An 11462-nucleotide genomic window follows, 5' to 3' on the forward strand; every position below is an offset into this window, starting at 1 on the left:
ATTTATTAATTTACCCATTTTGCTTGTGGCCTAGTAAAGTGTGGCTCAGGGTCCAGTAGCATTGCTATCACCTGGGAGGTTGTTAGAAATGCAGACTCTCAGGCCCACACGGAGTTACCAGATTCGAATCTATGTCTTACCAAGATCCACAGGTGACTCACGGGCACGTTGCAGCTTGAGAAACATTGAAGACCCCCTCCTTGTTGTTTCCTCTGCCTCAGTAAGAAAGTTCCTGTCCTGAGAGTTCTGAGGCCCACTCTGGAGAGTCAGTGCTCAGGGCAGGTTCATCCCCCCTTGGGCCCTGTCAGACACACCAGAAGGACAGGATCTGAGCATTGGCTTCGTCACTAAGAAGGTTTGTTGATACCCACGTCCAACATCACTCTTCCCAAGGAGCCCCGTGGCATTTAAACAGCACAGTGACTTAACCCAGTGGTTTTCAAATCTCCTCTGTTGACTTATTTGACTGATGAGGATGTCCACACTCCCATCTATTCCAAGGCATTTGCACGATCCTGAAACCCATGCTATAATTCCTCCACAGTTGGTTAGAGTGAGTAAAATATTGTTTCTAAAGATACAATATGTTAGTTCTTTCTAATTTATTACAAAGTCAATGACTATTAAACTCTGGTTCTTTGTTATTCCTAGTGGTAAGATAGTTTGGGATACATGTCACATCTGTTCACAACCCATTTGTGAGGCCACCCCCAAAGACAAAATGCTACTTCAGAGAATATTTGCTATGGTGGTGCCAGGGGAGATTCAGTATTTAGGGGTCAGGGGCTTTTATGACATCAATCATGACTACACGTGGGAGTCAGCTAAGGTGTTCACACAGGCTCCTGCCCAAAGAAGAGAGACTGCCCTCGCTCAGGCTTCATTGATATGCATTTGATTTGACTAACCTTCAAGAAGATACGAGGAAGAACTTGTTGTTCTCCTTTGGGGAGAAGGCATGTCAGTGGATTGTTTTTCCAAAGCCCTGACATCCTTCTTTCTGCTGGATTTTCTGTTTATATCTTGAAATCATGATCATTTTAATATTACAGTGAAAAGGAGAGGTGAAAATAAAATGACTACATTACACTGATATCAGGCAGATGGAAGAAATAAAATCAAGACCTATCATACTTGGAGAAAAAGGCAACAAATGTGAAATCCCTAAGAATTGCTTAGGGTGAAGGGTCTTAATACAAATTGCCACTCCTTTAATGCACATCAAAGATATGAAGAATATTCTCCAGATGGCCATTTCCTTAATCCACAAGAGTTACTTTTGCCTGCACTAACCAGTGATCATTGCTTGAATATGTCTGAGCAGTATGCAACCAGCCTGATGATTTTATTGTTGATTTTTTGGTGACTTCAGAGGCTGAGATATGTTTTTCTTCTTATGATTATGTTCTAATTCTGTATATTTTTAAAGTTACCCCATTCTGACCACATGACCTATCTCTCCAACCAACTCGTTTATTTTATTTGCCTTTTCTCTTCTCCATTAATGACCTTTCTCTCTTCTATATTCTGTTATACATAGAATCTGCCTCAGAAATGCCAATGGCCAGTTACTCCAAGATATTTCTCTGTTGGAAAAGATGATGTGGGGCTAATTTCTGGTGCAATCCACTTGAACCTTGTGCTCAAAATAATGAAACTTGCTTTTCCTTTTAGTCTAAGACAACATAATTCTTCTGAATCCCTAGAAAGTGATCCCCCAAGATATCTTCAATGTCCATCCCTTTCTCTCTCCTGAAATCCCACTGGTAACCAACCTCTATTCATTATTCCTAAATGATGCTTGTCTCTCCCCACTGTCATCTCCTATTTCTCTCCTGCTGCCATTGCTGTGATGGAGCCTGCTCCAACTGCCTGCCAAATTCAATCCCTCTGGCTGCATACTTTCTTACCCCACCATCTATGAAAATGGAACTGGATGTAACTCCTTCCTTTTAGAAACCTTCAGGGACTCCTCATTACTATCTAAACCAAGAAGGTTCCTTATTTTGGCCTTCCAGTATATGGGCTCAGCTTATCTTTCTTGATTTGTCTCTTTCTTTCCATTCTTCCAGCCTCTTCTTTAATCCCCATGAGCTAACAACTCTTTTCTGAGGATGCTTGGATATTTTTACACTTTTCGTTTTGGCCTGGAAAACTCTCGTTTACACTTCAAGGCACAGGCCAATTGTCCAACTGTTCCCTGATTCTTCTATGACCCCACAGTATCAGGCCCATTGTGTCACAAATGCTTTCTCTGCTTTCTAGGTGGAGCATGGCCACCATGAAAGAAGGAATATTTCATGGTCCTCCCTATGGTCCAGAACCTTGCAAAATGAGTCACACCAAATGTTTAAGTGAATAAATTAAACAATTAGAAAATTCCATTCACATGAAAGTCAATAAATACAGGTAAATTGCCAATTCTGGATATCACTCTTTGGAGAAAATCCTCAGGCCAACCTGGACAGAAATTTTAAATCTGAGAACAATGGGCCTTCCTATACTTGCTGGCTACTTAGGACTATGTGTCTTTTAGAAGCAGAGTATTTTACTTTTACAGTAAAGTTAACCTTCTAAACCCAAGCCAGGCCTCTTTGAGAGTCTCTGGGTTTGTCTCTCCTCCCATTCCAAATGGCTGGAGAGGAGAACATTGCCCAGCTCAATAACCTAGCTGATCTTACCCTAGGGTTTCTACATCCAGGAGAAATGACACCCATCAATCAAAAACAGAAGATCTGTCCATCTAAGACAACCCCATTTATTTGACATCCTTGCCCCACTTTCAAGGGAGTGACCTGACAACCCACTACTAGGTGATATGTTTCCCATGTTTTTGGTTTTTTTTTTCTTTTTTTTTTTAGAAGTACATAGTAAAAGTTTATTAAAAACAAGGAGAGAGTACATATTAGAGAGGTTAACATGGACGTGCGCAAGAGAGGGACAAGCATGAGGGGAGTGGGCCAGCTTGTTTAATGGGAAAGTTTTATAGGTACCAGGTTTCCATAGTAACCTTTGAATACCAGATGTCTTCTTTGTTCTAGGAGAAGATAGCTTGCAGAATTTGTGGTGGTTTACTGTCACTTACCTAAAATCTGTCTTTGGGAAAATGGTTAACAATCTTTATGACCCTATGCTTCCTGTTATTAACTAAGAGTTTGCTTTGGGCCCAGAATTTTATAAGCTTTTATGGTCTGGGGAGGTGTCAATAGTTTGAGGAGGCTTGGGGCCTTCAGGGAAAATTTTATCCAGGAAATCTGCAGCTGAAGTTTGCAGATCCATATTAGTTCCTTTGGAGCTAGATAAGAAACAAGGGATTTGCACTTGTGGGTTAACTCCTTCAGAGCTGAATAAGAAACAAAGGACTTGCAGTTGTCCTATTTTATCCTGCTTTAATCCACCTTCCCCTCCCAAAAGAGTGAAATCCTTTTAATCTTAAAGGCAGGTTGAGGGATAATTTTTTCATATTTTATAGAGTTCAGAGAGTACATGTTGGAATGTACATAATTGCTGACAATGTTGGAAGTGTTGGGAGATATTGGAAAATGCAAAAACATTATGTTATAGTCCATCCCATCCCACCACTCTTACAATCTTTCTGCTACCTCTTCTGCATCAGTCCCTGAGTGTAGGAGCAGGAGGTTATAGGTTCATAGCTCACAATGTTGAGAAATGAAGTAATTGCACTTAGGGGAAGGCAAATATGCTCTGGCTCACTAGAGCTCTTTGCCCCCAACCCCATTCATTTATTTTGTCATGTAATGATGTCCTGATCACACTTGAATGTGGACAGTCATCCTATGTGCTGGTGTGCAGTTGAATTAGAGATCTGGTGCCTAGGATCCCACCTTTAATAATTATCCAGTTTGAGCTGTTCCAAACACGTCACAGATGGGCAGGTCCTGTTTAGATGTTCTCTGACAATAGAGATAAAAATAGAACAGAGAGGAAATAGTTATAAATGGTAATAGAATTGGATAATTGCCACTTTGGGGGACATTGATGATTGGCAGTTACTATTTAATTGTTCCAGTTAACTGAAGACAGTGAAGGAATATTCCATAGCAGGCAAGAGTTACTTGAAGATGAAATGTATTTGAAAAATACTTAGTTAAAACAGAAGTTTAGTTTCTTTTTCTAACATAACTGGGGTTAGGTTACTTAACAGATAGAACATAATTTATATACTAGCCTGGCTTTCTTTTAAAAGTCTCTTTTTATTGAAGATGAATTTCTGATATTTTGTTTACTGCAAATATTTTTAGAGAGAAACAAAGTAGTTGACAAGGAAATTTAATAACACTGAACATTTCTTGTGCAAATGAATAAATGTAGCTATTTTAGCACTTAATTTTTACAAGGTGAAAGAGTAAATGTTTTGCAACTGTTTGGAATAAAAGATATCCTTTAAGTTTTGACCTTAAGAAAGCAAAATGTTAAAGATAGGTTTGAAATAATATTTGTTTTTGCATTTAATTAAAGTTGAGGAAAAGACTTAATTTTTTTAACAACTAAGGGTATGCTAATATTAACACAGACACAAAAGGTTATTTTGACAAACTATAAACTTTTTACTTTTTACACTATACTACTACTTAAGGAAAACTCTGTACTGAAGATGGAATAATAATTGAAGAAAACTTTGTCACTGTAACAGAAAACTAAGTTTGCTTGTTTTTTTTGTTTGTTTGTTTTTTACATGGACAGGCACTGGAAATCAAACCCTGGTCTCTGGCTTGGCAGGCAGGAATTCTGCCACTGGGCCACCATCACAACACCCCAGTAAACTAGGTTTTAGTTTTGCATTAGTATATTATAGACCCATCAGATTTTTCTTACCCTTGGCCATAATTTCTCTTTTCATGAACTTTCTACAACCTTCCATATCCATTTATGTCCTGTCTTACATTTTCCTCATTTTGTAAGAACCATTCATTTGATCTTAGGACAAAACTGCACTCTTTCTCCTTTTAATAGAAAACACATTCTTTACATCCTTCAAGTTTAAGTTACCAAAGTAATTTTGGAAACTGTCTCCAACCAAACATTTTACAACATATAATTACCATCAAAATAAAACTTAATGTTGCTATTTGCCACTTCATTGCTGCCTTTTTATGCATACTTTTTTTTTTTTTACAAGGTGTTAATAATAGGGTGGAAATGAGGAAAAACACATCTAATATAAACTTTGGACTATGGTTAACAGTAATATTTTAATATTATTTCATTGATTATAACAAAGTTACCACATCAATGCAAAGTGTTAACAATAGGGGGAGTAATAAGGGAATGTTCGTTTTTTTTTAGAATGTTATTTTTTTACATGAATTTTCTGGAAATCTACAGCGTCTCTAATTAAAAAAAAGAAAAATGCAATAATTAAAAAAATCATTACACTAGATGAAAGAAAACAGATTATTTTTAATTATATCATTCCATTTATATCAAATGTAAATATGAATAAATTTGTACAGTCAGAATTAGTCTAGTGGGCTGGGGAAGGACAAGAATGATTGAGAGAAGATTGCTAAGGAGTTCGAGGTTTTTCTTTTCGGAATAATGAAAATGTTCTAAAGTTGATTGTTTGCACAATTCTATGATTATACTAAAAGCCACTGATCATACACTTCGGATGGATTCTATGATATAAGTATCTCTCAATAAAACTGTTTTTTTTTAAAAAAAAAACAAACAAAAAGCATGCAGCTGGATCTGAAATTTTTTTTAATAAATTTTTTTATTAATAAAAAATTCACAAAAAACAAAAAAATAAGATATCATTCCATTTTACATATATAAGCAGTAATTCTTAATATCATCACATAGTTACACATTCATCATTTCTTAGAACATTTGCATCGATTTAGAAAAAGAAATAAAAAGACAACAGAAAAAGAAATAAAATGATAACAGAGAAAAAAAGTTATACATACCATATCCCTTACCCCTCGCTTTCATTTACCACTAGCATTTCAAACCAAACCCATTCCAACATTTGTTCCTCCTATTATCCACTTTTATTCCATATGTTCTACTCTTTTGTTGATATGGTAGATAAAAGGAGCATGAGACACAAGGTTTTCACATTCACAGAGTCACATTGTGAAAGCTATATCATTGTTCAATCATCATCAAGAAACACAGCTACTGGAACATAGCTCTACATTTTCTGGCAGTTCCCTCCAGCCTCTCCACTACATCTTGAACAACAAGGTGATATCTACTTAATGTGTAAGAATAACCTCCAGGATAACCTCTAAACTCCGTTTGGAATCTCTCAGCCATTGACACTTAGTCTCATTTCACTCTTTCCCCTTTTGGTCGAGAAGGTTCTCTCAATCCCTTGATGTTAATTCTCAGCTCATTCTAGGGTTTTTCTCAGTCCCTTGATGCTGAGTCTCAGCTCATTCCAGGATCTCTGTCCCACATTGTCAGGAAGGTCCACACCCCTGGGAGTCATGTCCCATGCAGAGAGGGGGAGGGTGGTGAGACTGCTCGTCATGTTGGCTGGAGGGAAAGGCCACATCTGAGCAACAAAAGAGGCTCTCTTGGGGGTGACTCTTAGGCCTAAATTTTAAGTAGACTTGATCTATCCTTTGTGGGGTTAAGTTTCATGAACAAACCCCAAGACTGGGGGCTCAGCCTATAGCTTTGGTTGTCCACACTGCTTGTGAGAATATCAAGAATTCAACTTGGGGAAGTTGAATTTCTCCCCGCTCTCACCATTCCCCGAAGGGGGCTTGCAAATACTTTTCCACTCACTGATCAAATCACTCTGGGATTCATCGGGGCATCACTCTGGACAAACCAACAAAATCTCATGTCCTACCTGAGATTCCAAGTACTTATGACATTCAATCAAACTATCTACATAAGTTATATTAGGAAATGCTCTAGTCAAAATATAAATTTTGTAACAAATAAACATTTTTTGCTTTAGTCTCACACATAAGGTGACATTTTAAAATATTAATTACCATCTATTTTCAGCACCCTGCAATAATGATATTCCTTTATTCTTCCTCATGCAAAAACATTTTTAAAATTTGTACATTGTACATTTCACTATTGTTATACACTCTAGGCATTCCTAGATTATACAATCTCAATCTTTAACATCCATCTTTCTTTCTGATTTCATTTATGTCCCCAGCCCTCCTCCCTCTATCATTCTCACATGCAGCTTCATTGTTTTAACATAATTATATTACAGTTAGGTAGTATTGTGCTGTCCATTTCTGAGTTTTTGTATCCAGTCCTGTTGCACAGTCTGTATCCCTTCAGCTCCAATTACCCAATATCTTACCCTATTTCTATCTCCTGATGATCTCTGTTACCAACGACATATGCATACTTTTTATGTTAGGGTCTGGGTTTTGGCTATTTTTCTAAAACTAGTTTAATTTTGATCCTTCTTTTCTTGAAATTTGACTTACTCACCTATTTTGGCTGTATTTAGTTTCTTCTTTTAATGCATTTTACTAATGGCTTCTGGTAAGTCTACTTTAATATAAAATATCAAAAAACAAAAAGTCATTTTCAGATCGCTGGCTTGCCTTGTTTGTTCTAGCTTAACAATGTAAAAAAGAAACACATCCACAAGGATGTGTCTGGGTGATGAGCCCTTCACTGTGGGAATTTTTATGGCTAGCCAAGTCAAAAGCAATGCTAGACCAGATTTATCACCATTGGCGACCACCTCCTTGACTTGATCTTTTCCTCCTCCTTCCCAGGGCCCTCACCCCCAAGGCCTCTTCCCTGGAGACAGAAATAACTTTCCCATGCTCAGGAGTGGTCACCCCCTGCCCTAATCACCACCTCCTCCTCACACCGCCCCTCCCCCAACATGTTTCCACCTCAAGGAGACCTATTTTTACTTTTGAATGAATCAGTGTGTCTTTTGAACCCTGCATCAGGTCGAGGGAATTAAGAAAGGAGCTAATTACAGGGCCTCAGTTCCAATGTCTAGTTCTTCTCTGTCAGTTGAGAGGAATGAGGTAAAAAATAATACCACTTTCCATAAGCCACTGAAGATGGAGACTCATGGTTCAGTACTGTATCTCATAGAACACAAAATGAGTGCTTGGTCCCCAAAGGGGAGTGTGGACAGGCCACCACAGCATCCACTGTACTTGTACTCTTTCAAATCATTCCTATGAGAAAATTGTTCCACAATGAGCTCTAGGATTCTCAAGATGAAAATAAAAAGACCTCAATTTTATCTTTAAATTACCAGTTTTTCCATTTCTATGTTGGGGGAACAAAATTCTTACCCTGCCCTGAAGACATCATTATACCATTTCAAAAACAGGAAAAAACAAACTTTTAAAAGGTACACAAAATAGAATTTTCACCTTAAGGATACATAGCTGGGCTGCAGGCTTCTATATTTTCCAGGAGCAGTCTACTGGTCAAATGTCACCAAAACAATTTCCGAGCTGACCTGCCCTCATTAGTTCCCCAAGCTCTTGATTACAAATTTATAAGAGGCCTGCCCCAGACAGCAAACAAGCACCTTCAATATAGTGATCCCACTGGCCCTCAGCATTTCCCACTGGGAGCATTAGAAGCCTTGCCCATCAACCAAAATAAACAGCTCCTCTCATGAAAAGACCCAATTAAGGGCCTATAAATCATAGCTGTCAAAAATGTCAGTAGAATTGCAGAAGACAGAAATCAATCCAAAATTCATTAGTTTGCCTGACAAGAACTTAAACTCATATTGTTTAATACCAACCATAGCGCCTCAGGTAGAATAGGAACCTGCAAGGGCTCATCTCCGTTTCCTGTGACAGAAACTTTCAATGTTTATGGCTTAATCTGGCTCTCCTCAGACCACTGTCATTATGTGGGCAGAAACCTTTGCCCCTTGCTTAGGGTCAAGTTGCCTGCGGTATGAGGCAGGAAGCATATTGCTGTTGTCACCATCTTTCACAACTATTAGTGTTATGGTTGGGTGGTTCGCAGACATTTCAGATAAAAAACACACAGAGGTTGCAGCACATGTGAAGGGTTTCTGTACAAACAGTGAGTCAAAGTTTAGACACAGCATCACCAGCCCCAAAACACTCCTACAGACCAGAGGTTAGCAGGAACACCTCCTTCCTCGTCACATAACCCCTGATGTGACAGCTCTTTTGTGACTGAATCTCTCCTTTGAGGCTGCCCTAGTCCATTTTAATCTGATTTCAACTGCATACAAGCATTCAGAATTAGCAGGGAGGAAACATATAGGGCAGGGGTGGGGTGAGTGGGGAGGGTAGGGATAGATAGATTGGGACATCACACCAGCCATAGCTTTCTGCATACAGAAGAGGTCAAATCTCTTATTCAGGTTATCAAAGAGCTCCATGAACTGGCAACAATTATTCTGGCTAGGTTTGTCTCTTAATTTCCTCCCAACCCACCTACATTCTGTTTTCCTTTCCCTTTCCTGACCTCCCTGAAATGACCTGACTACTTCACCACCTGTCCAATTCCTTCTTGGACATAAGTTCCTCAAAAAACCTTATTTCAGCTCAAATGAGCATCATCCATCAACATCCTTCCGGGGCTCTTATTGTCTGTGTACCTCATTGCCCTTAGTACTGTCTTGTACTGTGACCATCTTTTCAAAAGTGGAGGGCTGCTTTCCTGAAGACCTTGGTTAAAAAAAGAAAGAAAGAAAGATGTTACTGAGCTCATTGTTCATCCTGACAGAGGCAGGTAGAAACTCATCTCCCAGCTGAAGCATCATCACCCTGAGGCAATAAGTGAATAGAATATGTTTCACTCTGCCTAGTTCTCTTTGAAATTATGCAATTCTTGACAAATATTTTATGTTCAGATCTCAAACTGTGTGCACAAGAGGTGTCTTAGTTTGCCAATTATGCTAGGACAATATCACACAATGGATTGACTTAAGCATTTATTGCCTCACAGTTTTGAAGGCTTGAAGTACAAAATCAAGATGTGTGTAAGGCCATGCTTTTTCCCAGAGTTGGTAGCATCCAGGCGACGGTAGTCGTCCACCGCATGGCATTCTCTCTCTCTCTCTCTTCTCTGGCTTCTCTCACTTTTGGTTTCTGCTCACTGTGCCATAGTTTCCTATGCATTCTAAGGACTTCAATCATAAGGATTAATGCCCACCCTAGTTCAGTGTGGCCTCATCTAAATAAAATCTTCAGAGATCCTCTTCACAAATTAACCCATACCTTAACTGATAAAAACATCTTCCAAAGTCTTATGCATAAATGTGTTTACAACCGCAGGAATAGGCACTAAGATTTGACCATGTCTTTTGTGGGGTACATGACTTGATCCCCAACAAGGTGAGACAGCAGTGCTTTATATTGCATCAAATATAAAATCAGCATATACATATTATCTACCACAGTAACACAGAAAGTCCTGGAGCGCAGGAATTACAACCTGCATCCATTAAAATCCTCCCCATCACCTACTACAATATATAGGACCCCACGAACGTTAATGGATTGCCACCAATTTCGAAAAAAAAATATATAAGACTTAAGTCCTATTAAAATGCTACATATAACTATTTAAATAAGACTAAGAAAATGCATGATGGAAAGCCACTCTAGTTTATCATCCGCATGGATGGAGGTGGGGGGGTGCCAATTCTTTTTTAGGCTGTGTCGCCATATGATATTTGCTTAATTGCTTTGCAAAGATTACCTGGACAATTTAAGTTTCCAATAGATGTCAATTCATTATACAATTATCTTTACCTAACCAATCCAGCATGTTTATCAATTGCTTATTTACTATGATCGTATGGTGTATTAGTTAGGGTTCTCTGGAGAAACAGAATCAACAGGGAACACTTGCAAATATAAAATTTATAAAAGTGTCTCATGTGACCACAGGAACGCAGAGTCCAAAATCCGCAGGGCAGGATGTGAAGCCGACGATTCCAACTTAGGGTCTGGACAAACTCCACAGCAGAGGCTCACTGGCCGAAACAGTAATGGCCTGTCTCTTCTGAATCCTCCTTAAAAGGCTTTCCGTGATTAGATTAAGCATCACTCATTGCAGAAGACACTCCCCTTTGGATTATAAATGGAATCAGCTGTGGATGCAGCTGACGTGATCATGATCTAATTCTATGAAATGTCCTCATTGCAACAGACAGGCCAGCATTTGCCCAACCAGACAAAAAGGTACCACCACTTGGCCAAGTTGACACATGAACATGACCATGACAGATGGGTTAACGAACTTAATGGTTAACTCAGTCAAAATGTTCAGAGAGATTTCCCTATAGAACTCTGGTCACAAAACTGGATAAATAAACTTGAAATGAGTGGATGTGAGAAAAGCAAACAAAAAGAATTCAGATTAATTTCGCCAGTTGTTTTGACACACTACATATGTGCTGGCAACATACTAATAATATTTCAGATTTTGGTCAGTTAAGGGCTTATTGAAAATGTTTCTGCAAATAGCAATGAATGCACACA

At 38.6% G+C, this 11462-nt stretch overlaps 1 long non-coding RNA gene across 2 annotated transcripts in view; it reads right to left on the reverse strand.

The window, feature by feature from the left end:
• Window positions 1–3650: 3650 nt before the first annotated feature.
• The window catches only part of LOC143662617 (uncharacterized), a 36644-nt gene continuing 28832 nt past the window's right edge, over window positions 3651–11462 (reverse strand). Inside the window, exon 7 of one of the 2 annotated variants that reach the window (XR_013165475.1) lies at window positions 3651–3914. This is a non-coding gene — a long non-coding RNA (uncharacterized LOC143662617). The remainder of the gene's footprint in view (window positions 3915–11462) is intronic. The other variant, XR_013165474.1, reaches the window with a different exon arrangement.

This window comes from Tamandua tetradactyla, chromosome 18, assembly GCF_023851605.1.
Source record: "Tamandua tetradactyla isolate mTamTet1 chromosome 18, mTamTet1.pri, whole genome shotgun sequence".
NCBI classification, from domain to species: domain Eukaryota; kingdom Metazoa; phylum Chordata; class Mammalia; order Pilosa; family Myrmecophagidae; genus Tamandua; species Tamandua tetradactyla.